Here is a 22,846-nt window from a genome sequence, read left to right as displayed (position 1 = left end):
TCGTCTCTTATCAATCGTTGAAGTCTTTTGATACTACCGTATCACTCTAGCGCTCACAGCCGAACGACGCTTCCGACGCTACCGATCGGTAGAGTAAAAAGCAATGAAAAGCAACCGCCTCACGACCTGGTACAACATTGAAAAAAGCACCCCACGTCCGAAACCGTCGTCACTCACCGATGAACCACGAACGAAACGAACCGCCAAGCGCCCCTACAGAAGTGCGGTGGAGAAATGAGAAATCATCGCGTTTGCCTTCTTGCGCGCACACACCTTCTTCGACGGCGGCGGCGGCGCGAGCTCGCTCGCGTGTAAATCTCCACCGCTTGCTACCTCTTTGCTGCGTACGGAATGCTCCGCTCGTTTCCCCTCTCTCTACGGCTGCTAGTCCGGGTGGCCAATCGGTGTCTTCGCTTTCGGCTTGGTTCGCCGACCGAGGCACCGGGGCACCTTCTTTGGCATCGTCTTGGCGCACCCGTCTGCATTCGCCGTTGGACCAGCGGCCTTGACGGACTTTTTTGCCTTCTTGTGGCTGTGGCTCCCGCTCCTTCGCTCAGAGTGTGTGTGTGCGCGCACGCGTGCACGCTTGGTGCCAACCCGGGGTGGTGCTACCCGGATCGTGATTTCCTTTTCCGAAATTTGCTACTTCCGCCAAATTTGCGTACGCGTGTGTGTCGTTTGCGTGTATTTGTGCGTGTGTGCGTGTGCTTTTAATTTCTCCATACCGGCGGTCGGTTTGCGCTTCCGTTTTGTGCGGCTTCGTGCTTCGTGTTGTTATACGGGTGCACTATCACGATCGAATCCGCTTCCGCCTTATTTTTCGGTGATTTATTGATCGTTAGGCAACCCAAAAGGAGGAGGAAGAAATAGGAAACGAAGAAACGAAAAGAAGAGAAAAATAAACGACAACAAACATCCCGACCGTCACGGAAAACGAAAAGAAACATAAACAAGCGAGTGTGTCGCCAAAACTTCGTACGGCTAATTTGAATGCGCAAAAGTGAAACGTTCGGTGTTTGGAGTGTGGAGCGAAATTTCACCTTCTAAACTTCACAAAAAACAGCGTGAGTGTGATTAAAGCAAGCGACTGTCTGCATGCGTGTGATAGTGTTTTTTTCTTTTTCCTACGCTCTGTGTTAAATCATCATTAGCAGTGACAGAAAGGGCGTTCTACGTGAAGCGATAAGTTTCAGTTTCACTTTGAATGCACATTTGCACAGAGTGAAGAAGAGTGTTTTCCCACCACGCACATTTGCTTCCTTCCCGCTGCAACTGGACTGAAGCAATTGAAGCAATCCAACACGCACCGCCACCACGCCGTTCTCGTGCTCGAGACCTTGACGTATCATCTTCATCACCACCAGACCTTGCCGGCTCAACAGTAACCCCCCTAGAGTTAGGGCTAAGTTTCCCCCCCACGCTACCCTTAAGGGCTAAAGAACGAAGCCCCCCCCCACCCGGCTTGGTGGTTGATTGTGCACCGGCACACAGCAAACGAAACAAAACGCAGCAAAAGCAAAAGTCATCGCTGCAAACGGAAGTGAGAAGAAGAGTGCGCCACAGACTGTGCAGACTGTGTGAGAGGGTGATCTAGTTAGCGAACTTCCCCCGAAGGTATAGTGTGTGACAAGGTGTGTGTGGTGTGTATGTGTGTGTGTGATACGAGCAACTTAGAATACAATGCAATAATTAGTCCACACGCTGGCTGGTAGCGCCCACTACACGACAAAAAGGAACAAGGTGAGTGAAACGGTTTGTGGCCACGGAGGGAAAAGAAAAATTGCATAGAAATAAAATTACATACACATACACCCAGTGGCTTGGGGGCAGGGAATGGGGAAGGGAAGGGTCAGTAGTTGTCTGTTTCCCATAGAAAAGGGCTCTCATCACCTTGGCACTGGGTGTCTTTTTCACACAACATTGCATTTCCAACCCTTCTCGAACGACATTTTTTCACTGCACGCGGGTGGTGGAATTTTCCCTCTGCAGACGCGAAGGGATCATTTTTCCTTCCACACAGCACAGTGTCGCCTGCCGTGACTTATGCATGGTGCATTTAAGGGAGTTTTTTTCTACAATCGTTATTCGCTGAAACCATCATCAAACGGGCCCGATAGGGCCCATCGTGCGATGGGAAGGAAAATTCACACCTTTCGTGGGGTTGGTTTTCACTTTTATTATTCGCACGATCACGGTACCGGATCCGGTATGGTTGGGATTCGTGATGCGAATTTGTGCCTTACCGGTGCGCCGACGACGCGCCATGCTCGTGTGAGGGTGCGGGAATTATGCATCAGTTGCGGTATGTGCGTGTGCGAAATGCTCCCTCTCCCGAAGGGGCGTTCGAGTGATAATGTTCTCCTCAATCAAGCGGAAAGCGTGGGCCGCGAGGGGTAAAATTAAAGCGTTGAAATCAAGCGTAAAGATGTGCTGAGCTGAAGGAAGGAAGGGTGAGATTTTGATAGTCGGTGAAATCGAGTGGAAAATAGACACAGGGAGAGAGCAAAAAATGTTATCAATGCACCGATTGACAGGTTGAAAAATGAAACCTTTGAAGGAGCGTCAAAAATGCACAAATGACAACGACCATACGACGCTGAGTGTTTGAGAGTGGTCGAAGCTCGGTTGCAACTGTCAGTTGTGCGGTATTTTGATTGATTCAATAAAGCTGTTCCCGTAGCAAGAATCGAGTCAGGTTATTTTTCTCTTTACAATGTCTTAAAATACCTGTGACCAAAGACCCCCATTTTCGGTAGGTGAAAGTGATCTCTTTCTCACGCACCGGTTTGTGTTTACTAATAAGCGATACATTTTGGGGGTTTTTGTTTCGATTTTCCTAATGACGAGGTTTGGAAGGGTTTGTACTCGTAGGGCCTACGCACAGCGAACGGTGATGCAACGTTATGATTGTTTCCGTTCGATGGGGAATGGGAGATAATGTTATGAAGTTTGGAAAGTCGTTCACTTTGCTTTGTGGTTTGATTGGAGGGATGTAAAACGATATTGGTTTGTTGGTGACAATCGCAAGCAAACAATATTTGTGATGTTAATAGTTTGATTGATTGAGGGAGGAAATAAATGATCTGAAAATCATTGGTATGAGATATTACATAGTTATTTGAAATACTTATTGCATTCCATATCTTTTTTCAATCGTCCTACAGCTTTTCTGCATACCATACCAAAATTTCTCTTTTCTTTAAAATTTATCAAACGATTTGGCATCGAAAGACACTTTCGTTGTTTGCCTCCTTCGTTTCATCAAACCGTCCAGTGTGCAACGCCCGATTAATGAACGATCAGCTGCAGATTGGCTGCACCATAAACGACGGCCATCGCCCATCCGTAGTAAGCTTTCAATTAGTTCGCCCGCAGCTTGATGTGAAGTGGGAGATAAATTAGGATCTCGAGATCGACGCTTGAAATGCTTTCGCTGTTCCCTGGGCTTCAGGGCGGATCCGCTGCCCGGCGAGGAGGTACACAAGCAGCTAAGCGCCTTTTGATGGAGGATTGTGTCGTTCCGTCTTTCCGTAACATTGAAAAGTGGTTCAATCTGCATGCGAAAGAAAAAGGAAACACAGGGACAGAGAGTAAAGAGGTGTCCCGATGGTTGGCATTAACCGTAAGCTCCATATTTTATCGACACGTTCGAGGCGCCGTAAGTATGGAGCTACTGGGGTTTTGGAGAGCAATGATCAAGATCATCTTTTGATGATAGCTTTTTGTTGTTTTACACCTTTGCAAAAGGAAGTTTATGAGATTATCTATTGATCAGAAGTAAGTTTTGGCATGAAGCTTAATTTTCCTTTGGTGAGTTCGTGTCTTCTCGGACGTTGAAGTCTCTTGTTGCAAGCAAACGAACGAATGGTACTATTTTATACTTTCTTATTAATTAACGAACGTAAAATAATAATTTGTCAATCGTTATTGCATGTACTTCTTCTTCTTTTTTTCAATACCATCTCTGGCAATTATTCTTATTCTTCGCTGTAAGTCATTTCATAAACAGAAACATTAAAATACCTAAAAAAACACATTGCAGCCTCCTATGATGCTGCTCATTACCGTAACGATGTTGCATTAAAACAAAGAAACCACAAAGAAATGTGTACGCTAACAATGATGTTTGCATTCCTGCAGTCCCAATTAAAGCTTTCTTTCGCCCTTGCGCTGAATATGATTAGTTCCGCGTACGGTGGAGAATAAAATGTTCTTACAGCCCGTGCATGCTGCGTGCAGACAGTCGCAGGCGCAAGCAAATGTGTTATGTTTTATTTCGCGCTTGTATGTAGTTCCCTTTCCCCAGCCACCGCCCCAGCAAGTGAGTACAGGTCGTCCGGCAGGGTGAGGCGAGCACGCGCGTGCATCTCTTGCCCTACGGTTAATTCCGTAACTTTGGGCACTGCATTAAGTCGAACAACCAAACATAACAAACCAACGCACTTGTTGATGTTTGCGGCCCGCCGGGGCAAAAGCCTTCAACCGTGCGTAGATGTTCGCCACTCAATTTGGACGATCGCTGGGTGCATTAGCCACGATTTAGCTCTTCTACCACCAGAGCTGCTCTTCTGCTCTTGCTGTCTCTCTACCATACAGCCTAAGTGCGGCTTGTTTTAGGCTCATCGGCTGCTTAAGCATCGCGCGCTCGCTGCTCTCTGGCGTGATCGTTTCCTATTTTTGCATGCACACAACGTCTTCATCGTTTAAGTAGAAATCGAACCCAAACAGCAATAGCAACCTCTTACGGCCAACCACCACCACCACCACACAGACGTGATTCGCCAATCGACTAACGACGCCGCGGCTGAAAGTGGTGATGTCGATGAGGCGGGCGTGATGAGGGTGGGATGGGTATATGAACACTGATTGGCACCGACCGCGAAACTGCCCTGCCCCGCACCGTATGGAAATGTTTAATCTGCGAGCCGCTCGAGACTGCTGTCTTGGGGCCGCGGCCGCCGCCACCGCCATCATCATCACCTGGCGTTGTGCAATATTTGGAGCGTAGCAAATTACTTCATTATATTTTAATAATTATTTGCTTATCATTACCCGCGCTTCTTGCGCGCCTCGCGAGATGGGGCTGCCTCCGTACCTCCATTGAAGTGTGGAGTGATTGGTTGATGTTTCTGCTTCTTGCTCCTTTTTTTTTGGTTTTTCTTCGTTCGCACAGACTGTAGATGACTTTTTACCCATTATCGGTGGTGCGGTGTGTAGCCAAATTTGGGATCATAATGCATAATGCTTAGCTTCGGTCGAGGTCGATGAGTGGATAGGTGTTGCTGTCGGTTGCATGACGGATAGGTGGCTTATCCTAGAAAGGGGGTGGTTTATTTTAAGCGACCGGGTCGAATGATTGGCTGATACCGATCGCTATCGGGATGAAATTTGGTGAAAGATTAACGGAAGTTTTTGATACTCTTTTCGTGTTTTGCGATGTTGGTGCGTGAATATGGAGCTTCAACGAAGATGCGAGTCGATGAGTAGGCTGGAAATTGATGTTTGACCATGAATGACCTGCAATAGTATGAGCATGTAGATTGGTGCCTAAAGGTATGCTTTATTGGTAACATTTGTAGATTAAATGAATTTAATAACAAATAAAAAAGCAAAGCATTGATCTTGTATTGCTTCTTAATAGATTTATCTTTACTTTGCTGTGTAAAAATTTTCAAAATTCAAATTCCTTCGTATAACATTGGTGAAACTGATATTAAATATCAATGTAGCAACTTCAAACGACACCATTGCGCTCCAAACACAACGTTTGATGGACACAAAAAAGTAGACTAATGGATTTAGACGTGCCGTTCCCCCCCCCCCCCCCTCCAAATGCTGCCATCATGTGCAGAGCTGCTCGCGTGATCAGCCCTCCGGGGGTGGGCCAAAACAAAAACATCGGCAAAGATGCTGGTGCCGATATTGCCCGCGGGTGTAGAAGTAGAATGAAAGCTGCAAAAAAAAACAAGACAAACTACAAAAAAAGAAGGCAAAACAGCAAACCGCACGAAAAGAAAACAAAATTAACTGAAATATCTACGCCGGAACAGGGTCCGATCAGGGTCCCCCAGACTGAAGCATCCCCGTTGCGTTAATTCATTTTCTCCATTCAATTAACCACAAATAGGGACGACGACAAGAAGCGCAAGATGCGAAACGACGACGACGCGTTTCTAATGTGACCCACCGGGCGGCGAAGGTGGCGAATGGGTAGTGGAATGTTCGTGCTGCGGGATCAACCGCTGCGAGCCTTTGGCCCCATTAGCAGCTCGTAAATAAAACACCGTGAAGCAATGCTAGAAACAATCTAGCGACAAGCATTCTTTAGCACCCATCGCCGTGTGTCTGCGCCATGCGGAACAAATACGACGGACAAGACGCCGCACGGAGGCGATTGAATCTATCCCGAACGATTGAAATGGAGCGTAACCGTGGGTTCCCGCAAGAGTGTTGGCGGTTGGGCGCATTACTCGGAAGCAGTGTCTTATTTGCAACGGTTTATGGGTATTTTGGGGGTCCCCCCCCGGATTGCCGGACGTTCCCCGGGAGGTAATTATCACATCTCCTTCTCCGTGTGATGGCTTCATTTAAGGTCCCAAATGTCGCCCAAAGTGAGCGGCTGAACTGAGGGACGTACGGGTGTGCATTTGCGTCCGCAATTCGTTCGATTCTGATCGTTGAAGCGTGCTAGAACGAAAAAAAAAGCGTGATGTAAAGAACGGAACGTGTCGGGACGATGGGGAAGTATTTTAATTGAATTTGTTATAAGATTGTTCTTTCGCTTTTCCTCTCCCATGTTGTAAGCCACATCAGCTACCGTATGGGCTGATGTGTCCGATAATTACTTTCCGGTTCTGGTAGGTCGAGCATAGATTAAGGGGGAAGTGTGTCTTCCTCGCCATAAAACCAGTACCAGCTTCTACAGTAACCTTAATAGACGGGGTGTTTTATTTCGTTTAGTGTAGCTTTACGCCTTCGAAATTGTTTTTATTTCCTTTTTAATTAATCACGAACCGGCAACCAATATTTTTATTCAAACGCTTCCAATGTATGCTTCCTGCATTGTTGCACAGTTATCTCACCACTTCTGACAGACTAATTTGATTTTTTCCTCTCTCTCTAGCAATCAAACTTTACTGTTGCACTGAGCTGACCAAGGGCTTGTTTGTATTGCTTTATCAACACTTTTTTTTGTTTGCTCTTGAAATAGGGCAATAAAGACGGAGGGAGAAGGAAAAAACAGACACACCAATCCACTAGATAAACTCATAACCGCTGGTCTTTGTGTGGGATGCAAGGTACATGTTTTGAAGCTTCCATTAGCGGACCTGTCGAAACCGGAGAAGAAAGAGTCCCCTGTTGATAAGGGCTCCCCTTTTCGATTGGCTACGCATCGGTGAATCTATCGGTGATCGAAGCGAGCGGTTTGTGAGGGGTTTTTTTGTGCTGAGTCAACGGCATGTGGTACATAAATAGGAGATGGTAAAGGAAGTGTGGAAAATTTCCCCAAAAAAAAATCCTTACCGCTCGATCACAATAGAGAAAGAAGTGGCGGAGCATAATCGACGGATCGGAAAAACCTTGACCAGGCGGGAGCTTATGATGCGTTATGAAAGGTTGTTTGGACCGCTTTTTTCTCTTCGTGCCTGCCATAGTTTGTAAACACAAGTGCAGCACGATTAAGCCGACAACACTGTCAGGGGGGATAGGATTATAGGAAGAAAGCAAAGCAAAACTCCGTGACACTCAGAGCGCGGTGTTCATGCTGGTACTTTGATACTCCGAAGAATAGACCTTAGGAAGGGAAAGAAGAAGGCCAACTAGGCGGAGGGAAAGCATCGAACAAAAAAAAAAAAAAAAACACATCCAGGCCATCATAATTACAAACGAGTTAAAGCATTTAAAACGGGAGGAGCTCTTTAACGTTCTGCGCAATTACGGGACGGTGCGTAAGGAATTATCGACCATTTTTTCTTTGACCCCCGCCAAGAGCCTGTATTGTGGGCCTGGGTTTCTTCCACTCACACCTAGCACAAAAGCGCTGTAAGCACGTGTTAAAGTTACGCACAGATTAGTGACCAATTAGACGGAAATGAGCAAAGGACACGTTCTAGGAAGCAAATAAACAAGCTTATAATTTCTCCACCGGCGTGCTAAGTAGTAAATGAGTCTCCGGGTGTTTCTCCATGGAATTCGAAGGGATACATTTAATTACGTGCTATTGGCGTACCGTGCCCGACTTTGCTAGGCCGGCCTATCGGATTACTTTCCGTTCCGCAAGGTGTACCATTTTTGGCATGGGTTTTGTGGCGTGTGATATCATGCCAAAACTACCCACCTTCTATCATTTCATCTCTTACGCTGTCTTAACTAGTCACGCACAAACAGAGAACACAAGCAAGCGTTGCTTTTTAAACTGATGTAATCGTACACTAGAACTCGACGTGCGTACAAGCGACGAACCTATGCTTGGGGCCTTTGCCTGAATAATCCATCAAACGTTTGCTATCAAACACACATGACCAAAAAGGATCGTGACAAATGTGGTAGTGTCCGGTTTCGTTTCGTTTTCTCAGTACCGTCTGGAACAATTTATAGAATGTCGTCCCACGTTGCCACCAGCTCGCAGCTTTCCTTCCAAAAGGGCTTCAGCGGTTCAGCGCGGTGTCGTTTGTCGCAGGGACACTTTCTTTTTCCCCCTTGCTGACATCAACGCTTCGATTATGCTAATAAAGAATGTTTACTTCACTTGACCACTAGGGAGCCGAGGGAGGAAACTGGTAGGTCGAACTTATTGATTGATCTAGGTCTGTGCGTGACATGAACTCCTCAACTCGCGATGGGAGCTGGACGGGATTAGCTTAAGTCGGTGGGAGAAAAATCGGGGCCAAACCTTAGAAAGGGCCAACCGAAACCCGCCCGACCGACCTGTGGGGCTGGGTCACACACGTGTCGCTAGAGTTCTTGGTGTGTGCGCCCGCAACGACACACACCGTTTTCCATTTCGCCATTTGATATTGCTGTGTAATGGAACCTGTTCCGAAAATTCCGACGGCGAAGAGAAAACAAAAACTCGTCTAAATTAATCACAGCGTCTGTCAATCATCATTTGGCGCACGGGCGCACTGTGGGGCCCGGGGTGCGTTCCGAAAGCGCCGAGGTCGCGCTCAAATGCGTCCAAATCAGCAGGGATTCCATTTGGTTAAGTGACCCAATTTTTGTGCGATCCCTAGAGCGACCGCAAACGGAGAATTTAGAACGTCTGGGTTAGAGAACAGGTTTTGGTGCGGTGTTTTGCGCTACCATTTTGGCAATCGTCAAAACGACCATTGGGCTGGGAAGCAAAACAGAACAAACCTGCCGGACAAATCACCTGTCGGGGAAATTTGCATACTGGAAATCGATCAAGCCTTGCTCTTGATTAAACTTTGTCGTAAATCATCCTGCCCAGGAGAGGCGCTTCTGGGTGAAATCGTAACCATTCCGATCAGCTGTGACGCCCGATTCAATTGGCTAGAAAGCAGTTATAATATTCGTTCGTGCCTATCATCCATACAGCAGCATCCTAAACGTCTCGTTTCCCACCGATAAGCTGTGGCTGGTGTTCAATTAAAGCACGCGAATTTAAAGCGCCCGGGTGTAATGAAGCACTCCGAGTACATCGAGATGATTTCATTGAACGCTTTTTTGTTATGCCGAAAGACACTCTCACATCGCGTGACAGTTGAGCAAATCGCTATCGGTTTCACTTTTGTTCCGTCTGGCGGGCGGATTGAATACATGCCGCTTCGTTCGATGCACCCCATGCCCGTTTCGGTATGCATTTGCCGCCCTCTCTGTTCCTCTGTGTTTCTTGCTTCCCTTTGTCGCTCAGCGGGATGCAAGTGAATGGAAAGGGTAGTGTCATGGCTCATAAGATTTTCAAGTATAAAGACCTTCAGGCACGAGCCAGAGATGCGCTCGGTGCAACTGAGTGAGAAGCTGTGAAACGAAAAGACTTTATGAGAATTTTTTTACATATTAAAGATGTTAAAAGATAAGCAATACGACAAAGCCGTCTCTCCTGAATAAATAAAAAAAAAGTTATAAGAATAAACTTTAACTTATGATAAAAGAGGTAATAATAATTAAGACTAATTCATTAAAATTCTTCTGTCTGGGGATGTATGCATTTTAATCCTCCTATGATTTCCTGAAAAATAAAGAGTCAGAAAAACAACATTGCACACAAGCTTATCACAATTCCGCAACTGTACTTTACTACATTTTATTCCGTTATTGGAATGTTTTTCATCAAAGAAGACACAAAAAAAGATATTCCCCTATTTTTACACTCCATCATTGGCGCATCCGATGCCACTGCGCTGGTAAAAACTCGGCTAGAGTGAGGCATTAATTAATTTCCACCTCATGCTTCATGTTCCAATCATAAAGCGCACTCTGAAGGCGCATAAAATGACAGAATGGACCGGTACTGGACACCGCGAACACACAGTTGGAAGGTGCAACCGATGGGGAGAGGAAAACAAAACATATTCCACCTTAAGAACAAGCATTATCACCGTTGGTTCGGTACACTGGTGAAAGGTATCGCTGTACCTTTTCTTACCCCCAGGGCGAACCAAAGTTAGATGGCATGGTTCATGTGTTCATTTCACCCTGTTCCGCGTGTGTATGTTTAAAACATGACTCCTTTAAACCGAAAGAGCGCGCAATGCATCCGCGCGGAACGCTAGGGTTGATATGAATTATGGATGGAGCCCGGGAGAAGAGAACCTGACTGCCCGTTCCCCCAAGGGTTCTGGGTGGGTAGGTTTCAGTGATTTTCTAATCGCAGCCACGAACCGGTACGGTGCACCGTTTTTTTCTCCCCTTTTTGGTTATTAATTATTTTCAAACTTCTCGCTTACTTGCACGGTTCAGGGAAGGTAACACACTCGTTGGCCGATTTAACGAACTGCGAAATTAATTATGACCCTTTCGGATGGGGAGGGTGTGGGTGCGATAAAGTGTTCTAAAGGAAAAGGTCCGTCCAAGTGCACCGAATCCGTTGTCCAGAAGCCTTCCCTCCCCCCCCCCCCCCCCCTCCGCCTAATGGCGTTCACTTTCCGCGAAATGCCACGAATGGTGGTGCTGGAAGCATCTTTCGAACCTCGCCCCGTACATAATTGAGTGACGGAATATTGCATATAAAATTAACGCTAATTGGTTTTCGGTGGCGCATCCACGGACGGACTTTAGATCGACCCAACGATAGCGGGAGAAAAGCAAAAGGGTGCAATGTCTTGTTTTGCTGGTGTATCTTTAAAATAAACAGAACTCACCCCGGGGGAAACACACCCAGCGTGGAAAACAGTATCGAGATCTGATACCGAAACTACACGGCACGACAAGGAAAGGGTTTGGCGAAGGCGTGAAATAAATCTTCTAATATTACAGCCAACAAAAAACCCCGTCAGGCTCATTTAATTTAAATTTACTTGATGTTTTTTTGCGCTACAAAACAATCACTCTCCTACGAAGTGGGCGTGCGGAAGTAATTAGGATGAGCCAGTGCAGCTCATCAAACGACTTAAACGATCGGTTGGAAAACGAACCTTACAAAGTGCGCCACAGCGAACGAGCTGTTACCCGCCAGCCCGCCTAATTATCGGCTGACCGTGATCAAAACCTTCCAAAAACCCCGCTCCCCCATAACACTCTGCTTCCTTTTGTCCCGATCTACTTACAATCTCGAAAGGGAAGACGACCCACTAGCCCCCGAAGCAGGTGACGGAGCGAGAGGCCAACAGAAACGAGGCTAAAAAGCGCACCCGAAAACAGCCTTGATGACTTTACTGACCGACTGAGCCCGGAGCCAGCCCGAGTCGGAGTGAAAATGGAACGCAGCTAAAAAGTTGGAAAATTTTGCGCCAACCTGTGGCAGCGAACATGGATGCAACTTGAGCACCTGTCCCCCTGCCCGTGCGTGGACAGTGTACAGTATCCCAAAGGCTACGAGAGGGAGCGAGAGGGAGAGAGCACGCTCAGTACTCGGCTTACTCGGCGTGCTTAATTCAAGTGCTAATTTTCCCTCTGAGTTCGCCGTGGTGGTGGTGGTGTGCGAGATGCGGGTCACGATAGGGAAAATTAAATGCATAATTAATTGCATGCGTGAGAAAATAAGGGAAAGGTTTTGGAGTGGAGTTTAAGTGCGGTGATGGCGAGATGGGAAAAGCGAGTTTTTCCAAGTTCTTTGCAAGCGACTCTCGCTGCAGACAGTTTTCACAGTGGTATTGTCGCTTTTACTAGCACCATAGGGAGATGAAGATGATGCGATCAGGAGGGAAAGAGGGAAATGTCTCTATTTTTATTCTAGTGTGCGCACAGACTTTTCCTCTCTTGTAGATGTAGAAAAACGGAGCTTAATCTTGATTATGTTTAGATACATAGTCGATGATTGTTGCCGGTGTTGTTTTCATGATCTTTTGGAACATTAAGCCGCATTAAATGAGCTTCAATTGGTGCAACAGAATTGCGGAGCATTAAAAACAGTTGAATTGTTTTACTCATAATAACAAGCACAGGAATGTCTGTATCCTCTACTTTGGGATGGAATGTAGACCTTCTTGAATGCAATCACCATTCAAAAACCTACACCGGAGTGCCAAGTGCGGTACTGAGTTTTGCATTCTTAAGCCTGCTTTTGACTATTTTACCGTTTTCACGCAATCCTGTTAACCCGAAAGCAGCAAACAACACGCACACACAAAAAAAATGTACATTAATATTTGCACTTTGCCGCGATTGATTGAACCAACGGCTGTTCATTTGCATTCTATATCCCGTGACGCGCCGTTTCCAGTCTCCATTGGCCACCTGTCGGATTTGGTACAGCTGAACATCGGTCCGCTACATTGTCTATCTGTTTGCGATTCGATCGTGCAGAAATTCATGCTGTTTGCTCGCGGAGCAGTACTTTCGTTCAACTATGCTTCCATTAAAAGCCCCATTCTAGCTACACAACTGCCCTTGCTTGTTCGGGCAATCGAATTGGAAGAGCATCAAGCCATGAAGAGCAGCATGCCCACGGGCGCGCGCGCACACACACACACATCGTTCATTAAACTCGAAATTATTATTTCGCCTTCCGATTATTATTCTATTTACTTGAAGCTAGAGAGCCGGCAGCAATCATGATTTCACACAATGGCAAAGGCGGGGTGGTGCTTTACGCGTTTTTTGTTGTTGCTGTTCGCCCGTTTGCTGCTGCTTTATTTTTACATTTCTCGTACATCATAGCAAACACTCCACGCCGCTTGGCCTCCCGGGCGTCGTCGGCGTCCTCCCCTAGGCATGGTTCCAGTAGGGTGTTTCGCTTTCTGATCTGAGTGGCCATCTGTTGCTCCGTGGTTCGATGGGCTGAACAGTGGGTACGCTGTGCCGGCACTTTTGGTGCAAAATTTGCAAAATAATCTAGCAAAAGCCATTGGGAGAGGCAGCACTGCTATCGTGGTGAAATAGAAGAATCATGAACTTCATTAAGTATCCGGCTTTGGTTTTCCGTTTTTTTCTCTTTGCCATATCGACAACACACACACCGGTAATGCACCAGTGCGTTCGATAATAGAACCTCTAGACTTTATTTGTTTTCGCTTTTTTGTTTCATTACTTAGCGGCGCTTTTTTACACACTTATGTATCGACGTGCCGGCCGTATGCTTGTTTTTCAGTTTTTTTTTTCTCTCGGCTTATTATCAACTGATTTAAAGCATCGCCTACCACGCTCATTACACAGTATCGGTGTATGTTTTATTTATAAGATGAAGCTTTGAGATTAGATGCGATGTGGTATCGAGGAAACAAAAAATCAAACCTCGGCGTCGGTATCGATATTTGCTGTGTGACGCAAGCAAGTGAGAGTGGAGATTTGAGTTTACTTTCGCGAGAGGATACGTTTGGGTTGAAATTAACGTCCAATTAGAATAGAAATCAAATAGATATGCTAAATCAGTTCGAAAGTGGTATGGTTTATAGGCTTTTTGCATGGCAGAATGTTACATGCCCGTATTGTACAGTCGGTAAGAGAAGGTTTAAGAACAAGCTCGGTTGTAGCCAAAATCTCATCTGGAACCTGAAGGGTAAAACTTTTCAGCTGAGTTGCCGAATGAACTAGCACCAGGAAATGCACAACAACAAGTAAAATTGTTGATAAAGTTGAGAAAAAAGTAAAATGTAAATGTTTCTCGACCATTGCAATCAATTCTATATCCCACTGTGCATGATATGCCAATCTGCCCGATCTAGTATATGCTCCCGTGATGAGATCTTCAATCTAAACTCTCACGGCTCAGCACCCTCGGGTAAATCCCAACCCGCTCGCACCACAGCCAGCAGTCACACACACTTAAAACCCACACACATCCATACGCCGCGGTACATATGGGTTCAACTGCTGCTGCAGCCGTTTTGTTCATCCATTTGGAACGCATTCTCTCGCTCTCTCGGTGTATTATCCCACAGTCACACAGGTGTCAATGATCGCTGCTACACACGGCGAAGACCCTACCGGTGTGTGTAGCACCCTGTTCACCCATTTCACCATATTGTGCACCACCCACCACCCCAACGGGAACAACACGAATTTTCCACCCCCCCCCCACCCCCCCACCCCCCCTCAAACCCCTTTCAACAGATAGCTATTGTGTGCCGTGCCACAGATGCTCTTTGCCTAGATATGCCTTTTCAGTTTTGCGCTCCATCATTTCATTAGCGGGCTGGAAACGATCTCCCGCGTCATCCCGATGCTCATGCTCGGTTCGATTCTATTTCACTCCCTTGTGCTCCATGCGTTTTTTCCCCGCTTAAAAAGCCATATGGTTCGCAGAAAAATAGGGATGACAGGTACAAAATAGTACGTATTATATAACACACGGTGAAATGCTTGCACCGATCAGAATAGACAAAATACAGGTCCGCTCCGGAATGTTCCTCAGGGTGGAAAGTCAAACGGGGGGGAGTGTTGTTGGTTGACGGGAATTCTCGCTCTGCATCGATGCTTTCATCCACCTTCAATTATGTTTCCGCACAATCCGCACGGTACACGAGTTATAGGTTGGACCCCTTCCTTCCCCCCACCCCCGGGCCAGGGCCGATGGACATTCAAGCGCACGGTTGGGGGAGGAGTACGGTGTGTCTATTAACTGTAAATCTCCGAAACCGGAAGTACATGCGATGCTTATCAATCCTGCTAGTCGGGGGAGGGTGTGCTAGAGTGGATGGCCTTTGTGTTTGCTTGTCCCGCTTCAATCCCCCTTTTCTAACAAAAAAAAAGGTGATAGATTTGGCAAAACTGCTAACGGTACATTCGTTCACGCTGGAGGTGACGCATGAAATGACAGGCGTACTGGCACTGTTTTCCCCCCCATTAGGAGAGGCACATGCAAATCGCCAACTGATCGGTAGGCATTAAAATCACCTCCCGCCGCCCAGCATGCAACGTTCTGCAACAGTGGCCGGGCCAAACAAATTAATACAATTTAAAAGCGTTCAGTGATCTTTCTCTTTATCCGCTTTACCGCTGCTGCTGCTGCTGCTGCTGTAAGCCCCCGTCGCTCAATAAACCAATAAAGCTGCCAATCTGCGCTTAAGTGGTGAAGGGTGCTGTTGCATCCTTCTCCTAACCCCCTGCGCGCGAATGTGCATCGGAGAAGAAAATAATAGTCATTGCAGCAGGCAGAAGTACGAACCGGGAGCAAATCTTATCCAATCAGCCCCTATCAACCTTTGGCTGACGGTATACTGCACCACGTTGCCTAAGGGTAGCAGCAGCAGCAGCAGTACCAAGCGCGTACGCAAAAGGAAACACATTGTAAATCGGGAGCATCGGACACTTGCCCGGATAGGGATGCCAAGGGGATGCGTGCTGTAAAGCGTGTCCTACAAAAAAAAGCACAAAACGAACAAAAAAAAAGGAAAAATAAATTACAACACCGCACAAGTCTCCGGGCAAGCAAGCGACGAACCTTTTTTCCCTCTGCATCGCTTCTTAATACTGTTTGATCCCGATACGAAACAGTGGGGATGAAGTGTGCAGGAAAAAAAAACAACACCACAAACACTAGGGAGAAACTGTCACTTAGAAGGAAATAGGGAGTTGATCGTTACGGGATCAACTTTGGTTCGGTTCGGGCAGACGCATCACCTGCATGGAATGCCGATCGCGCTTATCGTGCCTTTTGTGGGAGGTGGTTATGTCTAAATTTAATCAAAAGCACTAATTAGCTAGCATGGTATGCTATGGGGAGGAGGTGTGTTGCAAGTTGCTCACCGCGAGAAGGCGGTATTTAATCAGCAACAACAGCCCAAAGACGATCATGCGTCGAGGGAGGGAATAGAATGTTGTTTTTGATTAGAAGCACAGAACTGTGAGGAGCTTTCTTTCCCACACGGAAACGAATTAATGCAATTCCACTCGCCAGCATCCGTACAAAGTTAACCCGATGCTTCAATCATGATTCTCTCTGTTTGTGTGTTTTTCAGCCTCATTCAGCTAGAAGATTGCTGTACCATCTGTTGTCTTTTCTATGCAATTTTATTCCCTCCCTCCCGGACGAATAGTTTAATTTCCAATAGGGTTTTGTTCGTTCAAATTTTTCCTCTTTTTTGAAAGCTCCCCCAAACGCCTTGCTGCTTTTTTCTTGAGCGTTTATTTTCCTTCAGTGTGGTACATCCTCTTTTGAAGATAAATTTGATGCCGCCTGTTGTTGCCGGAAGTGTTTAGATTTGGCTCGTGAAATACGTACGGAATTATTCCCCGTCCCGCTTTTCGGTGGTTCGTTGAACCGTTGCGCTAATGCCCGGTGCCTGGAAGGAGAATTTCCTACGGATTGATTTTAAGTACCGAACGATACCGAATCAAACACTTTTGGGATGGGTTTTCCTGGGGTTTTTTTTGTGTGTGAGATGGTTGCGTTTGCGCTGTACTGGTGCTTTCCTTTCAAGCTCTCGTTGGTGGAGGGCAACGAACCTCGATTGCTCGGGATGCTTAGAATCAGATAGATAGATAGCTGAAGCCGCCGGCTCGAGCAGAACAATTTTGGGCTCCTTTCCGGTTTATGCAATCCACGCTACGCCAAGATCAATTCCAATTGGGAAAGGTTTCGGTCTGAAGGGAAGGGCCCCTCCCTCGTCGGCGAGAAATGTTAGCAAACGAACGGCGTAAAAAGGAAATGCTTTTTTCCGTTTTCTTGTTGTGTTGGTGGAAAATTGGTCAGTCTAAGATGGTTAAAACTATTTCCACTATTCTTTTTGTAAGAAATACGTAGGTCAATTCCATCGCTTTGTGGTGCCTGCGACGGGAGGGATGCATCTAACAACGGAGGGACGTGAAATTCCCTCCGGGAGGGAACCATTAAGCAACACATCGTTCCGTTCGATCCTTGCCCGCCAGCTTCAGTGCGATCGCAATCAGTTTTGCGCGCAGTGCGGAGGCGCTATCACAGGCAGTGGACAAAACAATAGAGCCGCCTCCTGGTGCATTGGGTGCATTATTTGCATACTGTAAGGTAATGCAAGCGTAGTGGTTGGTTAATCGAGCAGAAGCTTTCGTTTCGCAGCCGGTAAAAAGCTGGCGGCAACACTGTCGATCGATAAATCTGGCGCAGCTTCCGTAGAATTCCGATCGAACGCGCGCGGACGGTTCAGTCGGTTCGCTTTGTGTGAGAGTGCATGCAGCGGGAGCGATCAGCTGCATACCATTGGAAGCTGCATTCTTATCTCACGATCGAACCTGGGCGGTTGGGTCGGTGGGTTGAAGAATTTTTGCCAGCACATAAAATTAAAAAGCAATTGTCTTAACAACTGTGTGGTGCTCTCGGAAACGATTTAACGATAAGAACAGAGCAAGAAGTGGTTTGTTTAGATAGTCTGTTACCTAATATGCGTAATATATCATTATTTGTATTTTAATAAAATATGTTAAAGATATCTCCTCACATCAAATTCATGGCAAAGTCAATGATCTACCGACCCGAAACACCTAATATACCACATATCTGCATAGCATGCATGCATAGTAACTCGATCGGATAAAATCAATGCAACCGAAGCCAAAGAGGGAAGCAGTAAGAAAGAAAGAAAAAATGCCACCGAGACGAAAAAAACATCATCCGGAACTAATTGAAATCGATTATACCATTATTACGGCACAGTGCTGCCTGACAGCGACGCCAATGATGATGATGTAGTTGTTGATGGTACCCGTTCGCACAAAAACCGCATCGAATCGCGTCCAAGCAGTGCGCAGTGGTCCTGTGCTTGCGAAAGTGCGCGGTGCGGAAGGAAACATTTTCAACCGATTCGGAAAACCTCCACCCCACTCCGCGGTGGGAACGCGGCATGGAAATGAAATGCGTCGTAATCGAACGCATCCGCTGTCTGCGTTGTTGCGCATTGTACGTTGTTTTTCACGTTAAGAACCAAACGCTCGCGATCACACAGTAGCGGATGATGCTGCTGCTGCTGCATGCTTTTCCCGTTTTGATTTCCGTTTGTTTCCTCCTGTCGAGCATCCGGAGGTCTTGCGGACGAAGTGGATTCTACTGCTCTTTGTTAGAGGCTTGTTAGGAGGGCATTAGCGGTGCTGCTTAGGCGGGAAAGGCGTTGATGCGTTGCGGGAAAGGCAAGCTCGTTTAGGATGTGAGCTTTTCGGAGGGAAGAAATGGGTGTGAAAAGAAGAAAAGTGGCGAGCAAAAACAGGAAAAAGGCAAACCTTCAGAAACGCATCTCTAAAAACCCGTCACCTTGCGCGCCTGTCATCTGATTATTAATGACAGCAATGAAATCACACGGCCGCACGGAACGGTGTTTGATCGAGCGAGCTGACAACCGTGCATATGTGTGTGTGTGTGGGTATGTGCGTGTAACGCAGGGCCATAATTAACGGTCCCGGCCCCCTCTGCGATCCTTCCCGTGCAAATCGTCGTCGTGCGACACGGCACCAGCCAACTATCTTCCGGGCAATCGCTGATGTCTTGCCTTGTACATGACGCGCGAGCGCGCGCGTAATCCCGAGGAAGTGAAGGAAGGAAGCGTATAGCCCTCCTTACATCTGCATACACACCGAGCCTGGGGTGGCACTCGTTTGGATGCCACAAATCAGTGCAGCAAGAAGATGCGCAGCTCCTTTGCAACCAGTGGTGTGCAACCTTTTATAAAACATATAGAGGATTTTTTTAAATAAAACTTCTTCGTAAGACCTTCAAAGTCACAAATTGAAAAAAAAAAATCATCTTTCTTTAATGTAACTGGAAGTTGTTCGCCCCTGCCCTATCACCGTCTGCTCTCGTTTGCATGCGATTAGTGCGTCTTTCCTTCCCATTCCATCCACACAAGGAAGCACCACGCGCGAAGGTCGCACAAAAACAGCGCTGCCGGACGGAGCCTTTGCGTCCGCTTCCTCCCCCTTATATGCGATTGCAATTTCTTCCCATTACGCCCATGCACTTGGCGGTTCCGTCCGGTAGTCCTTCCACGCGCTCGCGCGCGCTCTCATACACACACACACCACGCAAGGGCAAGGGCAGTTTGGCGTGTCGACTAATGATCTCATTCCACCCGACCCATGCAACAGTAACCTTCCGGACGTTCTCGCATTCGTCGCGAGCCGCACGAGAGGCGCGCTCCGCATCAAACCCGCAGCGAGCAAATACCCGCCCACCATACAACCGTGGTGGTTTGATTTATGTTACGGTGCGGGAAGAATTTATGCTCAGTGGCAACGCGTTGAAAAGCGGAAAAACTGGTCTATTCTTCGGAATTTCACATCTGCATGTGCCTTCCTTTCCGCCTGCAAGTGGACACCCGCTTGTGACCGTTTAATAAATGGTACGAATTTGTTACAACAATTATGGGGGTCCTGCACCATTTGGACCGTTGGGGCTTTGAGACTCGTGCAAATGGGCGCATGGGTTGCGATTTCAACGATTTCGCCTGTCTGGGCAACAGGCGCTGTTACAGGCAGGGGTTGCGCATTACAGAACGGTTGGGACAGACCGCGCTCTGAATGCGATCAGGACGTACGGATCTTGGGCACCTGGCACTTGGTGGAGCGGACTTCTTACGAACCATAAAGTAAACCATCAAATGGTGGTGCCCGTTGCCTGCGCTGTTACATAAATGACAGGATCGTTAGCGTGAGGATGAGTTTATCGTTTGCTGCAGTGGGGTGGAACGGTTGGGTGGGATAGAAAAAAAGAAGAGCAAAAGGTAAACGTGGGGCACCTTGAGCGATTTATGTGGTTCGGTAAGTGGAGGATAAAATTGATTTTTGATGGCAACACTGTTTAAAGGAATGTTTATTTGTTGGTCTACGTTGTCTAGGGCTGGAGTTGTGCAGGTTTATGGTAGTATTTTTGCTAGTTTATGATCAACTAACGCTGATCTAGTCTGAAATTAAATGGATTCTTTTTATAAATTTCAAGATCAGAGATTTCGTTGGCATCGGTAGAATATCTATAGAACGCTTTAATTTTCCTTATCACCTTTTAAATTATTTTAGCTCTAAATATAGGCCCATATTGGGCTTAAACCCATGTCAGGCATGTTTTTATTTGAACGAGTAAATTGCTGTTCCACGAAGCTGGTCCTAAAGTAAATATAGATTTCCGTAAAGGACTATAAACTCCTAAGAAAGGTGATAAATGACACTAAAGGCTTCTAGATAACCAAGCAGCCTTTTCTTTCATAGCTACTTCTAATTGAAATGCCTCTACTTTGAGAAGAAAATTCTACTTCTTCATCCCCAATCAATTCTGCATACAGTAGAGTATTGCCAGATTGACGTAGGGATTAATACTTCATCACATGCAGCTTTGGCCGCTAATGCAGCAAACCCGAAGGCGGCACTTTACAGTCAGATGCAAAAATGCCCATCACAAAATGCCGATCGACCACAAAAAATATCAAATGTTTCAATAATTTTAATAGCCACCATTTCACTAACCGTAATCATCACCACACAAACTCACACACACAGTCCTGCAAGTCATTTGAGGTTGCGCGCCTGGTCGGGGTTTAATTCCCTGCGGCTTCATCAACCAACCGGACTCGGTGCGACCTTGATCGCTCGCTGTACCGCACGTCCTTACGTAACCGCCTTTGCAAACCGTAATTCCGACAATGCCGTAACTTCTTCCCATGCACAGATAACGGACCTGACTATTTCTTACCCTTATCCACCACCATCAAGAAGGACGAACACATTTTTGTGACGATTAACTATTGGGCCCCCAGCTCGCAGAAAGCTACCGGGATCGCTGCTCCTGTTCTTGCCGTGATTTAACCGCGTCTTTTGAGCGTTTTATTTATTTTTTCTCACTCGATTACATGGTTTTGCGTCGAGGTCGGAGAGAGGCGCACATCCAGTGCTAGATGATATTTTAATGATAATTATACTGCGCGCTTTCTACACCACGCCGGAGGGAAATGAATATTTATAAAACTGCATCTCTCGCTCTCTGCAGCTGAAGCGTACTGGCGCATCGCGGTGTGTGTGTTTTGGTGTGCGACGATGCAGCGAGGGATACGCTCGGTGCATGGAATTGCATATTAATTGGTCATTTGTCAACCCTCCGGCGCTGGGGTTCGATATAGTGCCCCGTCCGCTCTTCCCTTTTCCATTCTGGCCCCAAAACGCTCATGATCATTTTTCTTACCCATTTCTTCGTGTTGCGCCACATCGTGTCGATCGGACAGCGAAATGTTTGCGGGCGTGAAAAATCGCACAAAACTGCACATCGGAGCCCACTGAATCCTTTTTCTTGCGACGCGCTAGGGTTGGGTTTTTCACGCCACCGCAGCAACGGGTTAAGATAGTGCCGGTGCGATAGTGCGTTGTGCTGCGAAATGTGATGAAATGCTTCAAGCGTGTCCAGCGTGTGGATTTAACATTTATCACGTGTATCTTTATAAGCTTCTGATTGATGGTGTTTTTTTTTGGTGCAAAATGAGATGCGTTTAAGTGCAAGATAAATTGGGACTTTTACCACACGAGTACGTAACTTTAACAATGAATGAAAATGCAGGTCAACAAAATTCATCTCAAAATTTCGCAATTCAAGAGCATTACCTTTTACCAAACGGGCATTATCTGGTCGAATTACCTTTACTGTCAATTAAAGTTCAGCAGCGAAATTGATGCACGCTCATCATGATTTATTTATAAAGGGTGTTGATTGCTCCCTAACGAACCACCACCACCACAGCCGGAATAGATCAGTATCGGAAAGGGTAGTTTTATGAAATTATCTCTTCCAGAAGCTGGGTTTGACGTTTTACTGCCACCTTCGCATGTCGATTCAACTGTCAACGTGTGGCCGGATGATTAACTCCATCACATTTTCTCTCAATTTTCCGTCTGCAGACGCTGCACCCCGAGCTGCTTATCGAAAGGAGACCAACAGCAAGCTAGAAAACGGACAAGTTCTTCTGCGGACTCCGGACATAAGCTGCCCTAGGAAACGGGACACGCGGGTAAGTGAATAGAAGCAGCATAGTTGGAGAAAAAACGATCCCTAGGAATCCGATTGAGCTTCGCATTTCGTTACCGATCTGTCAGCGAAACTGGTCTCCTAAATGGTAAAATGCGACTCTCGAGCCGGAGATTCTATGCGCCGGTTGACATGACGTCCGGTGCTTTTTTTTTTGCAATGCACAGTTAGATTCGCTCCAGATTGGCATCTTGATGACGTCGCGTTCTTGCGCACTACTGCGTGTGCTGCATACGCAACGGAAAACGTGTTGAAATGTGCCGGGATGAGGGATGTGGAAGAAAAGAAACAAAAGCTCCCTCGTCGCAACACGGCGGA

General features: G+C 46.7%; 1 protein-coding gene across 2 annotated transcripts in view; it reads left to right on the top strand.

Annotated features, from left to right (window-relative positions):
• The first annotated feature begins 294 nt into the window (after positions 1–294).
• The window catches only part of LOC121592108, a 77,642-nt gene continuing 55,090 nt past the window's right edge, over positions 295–22,846 (top strand). For both annotated transcript variants that reach the window (XM_041913401.1, XM_041913400.1), the window contains exons 1-2: positions 295–1,740; positions 22,402–22,511. The gene's annotated coding sequence lies outside the window, so the exon portion shown is untranslated. The remainder of the gene's footprint in view (positions 1,741–22,401; positions 22,512–22,846) is intronic.

This window comes from Anopheles merus, chromosome 2L (assembly GCF_017562075.2).
Source record: "Anopheles merus strain MAF chromosome 2L, AmerM5.1, whole genome shotgun sequence".
In the NCBI taxonomy this organism is placed as follows: domain Eukaryota; kingdom Metazoa; phylum Arthropoda; class Insecta; order Diptera; family Culicidae; genus Anopheles; species Anopheles merus.
The sequence above is the reverse complement of the archived record's forward strand: the minus strand, read 5'-3'. Positions and strand labels throughout refer to the sequence as shown.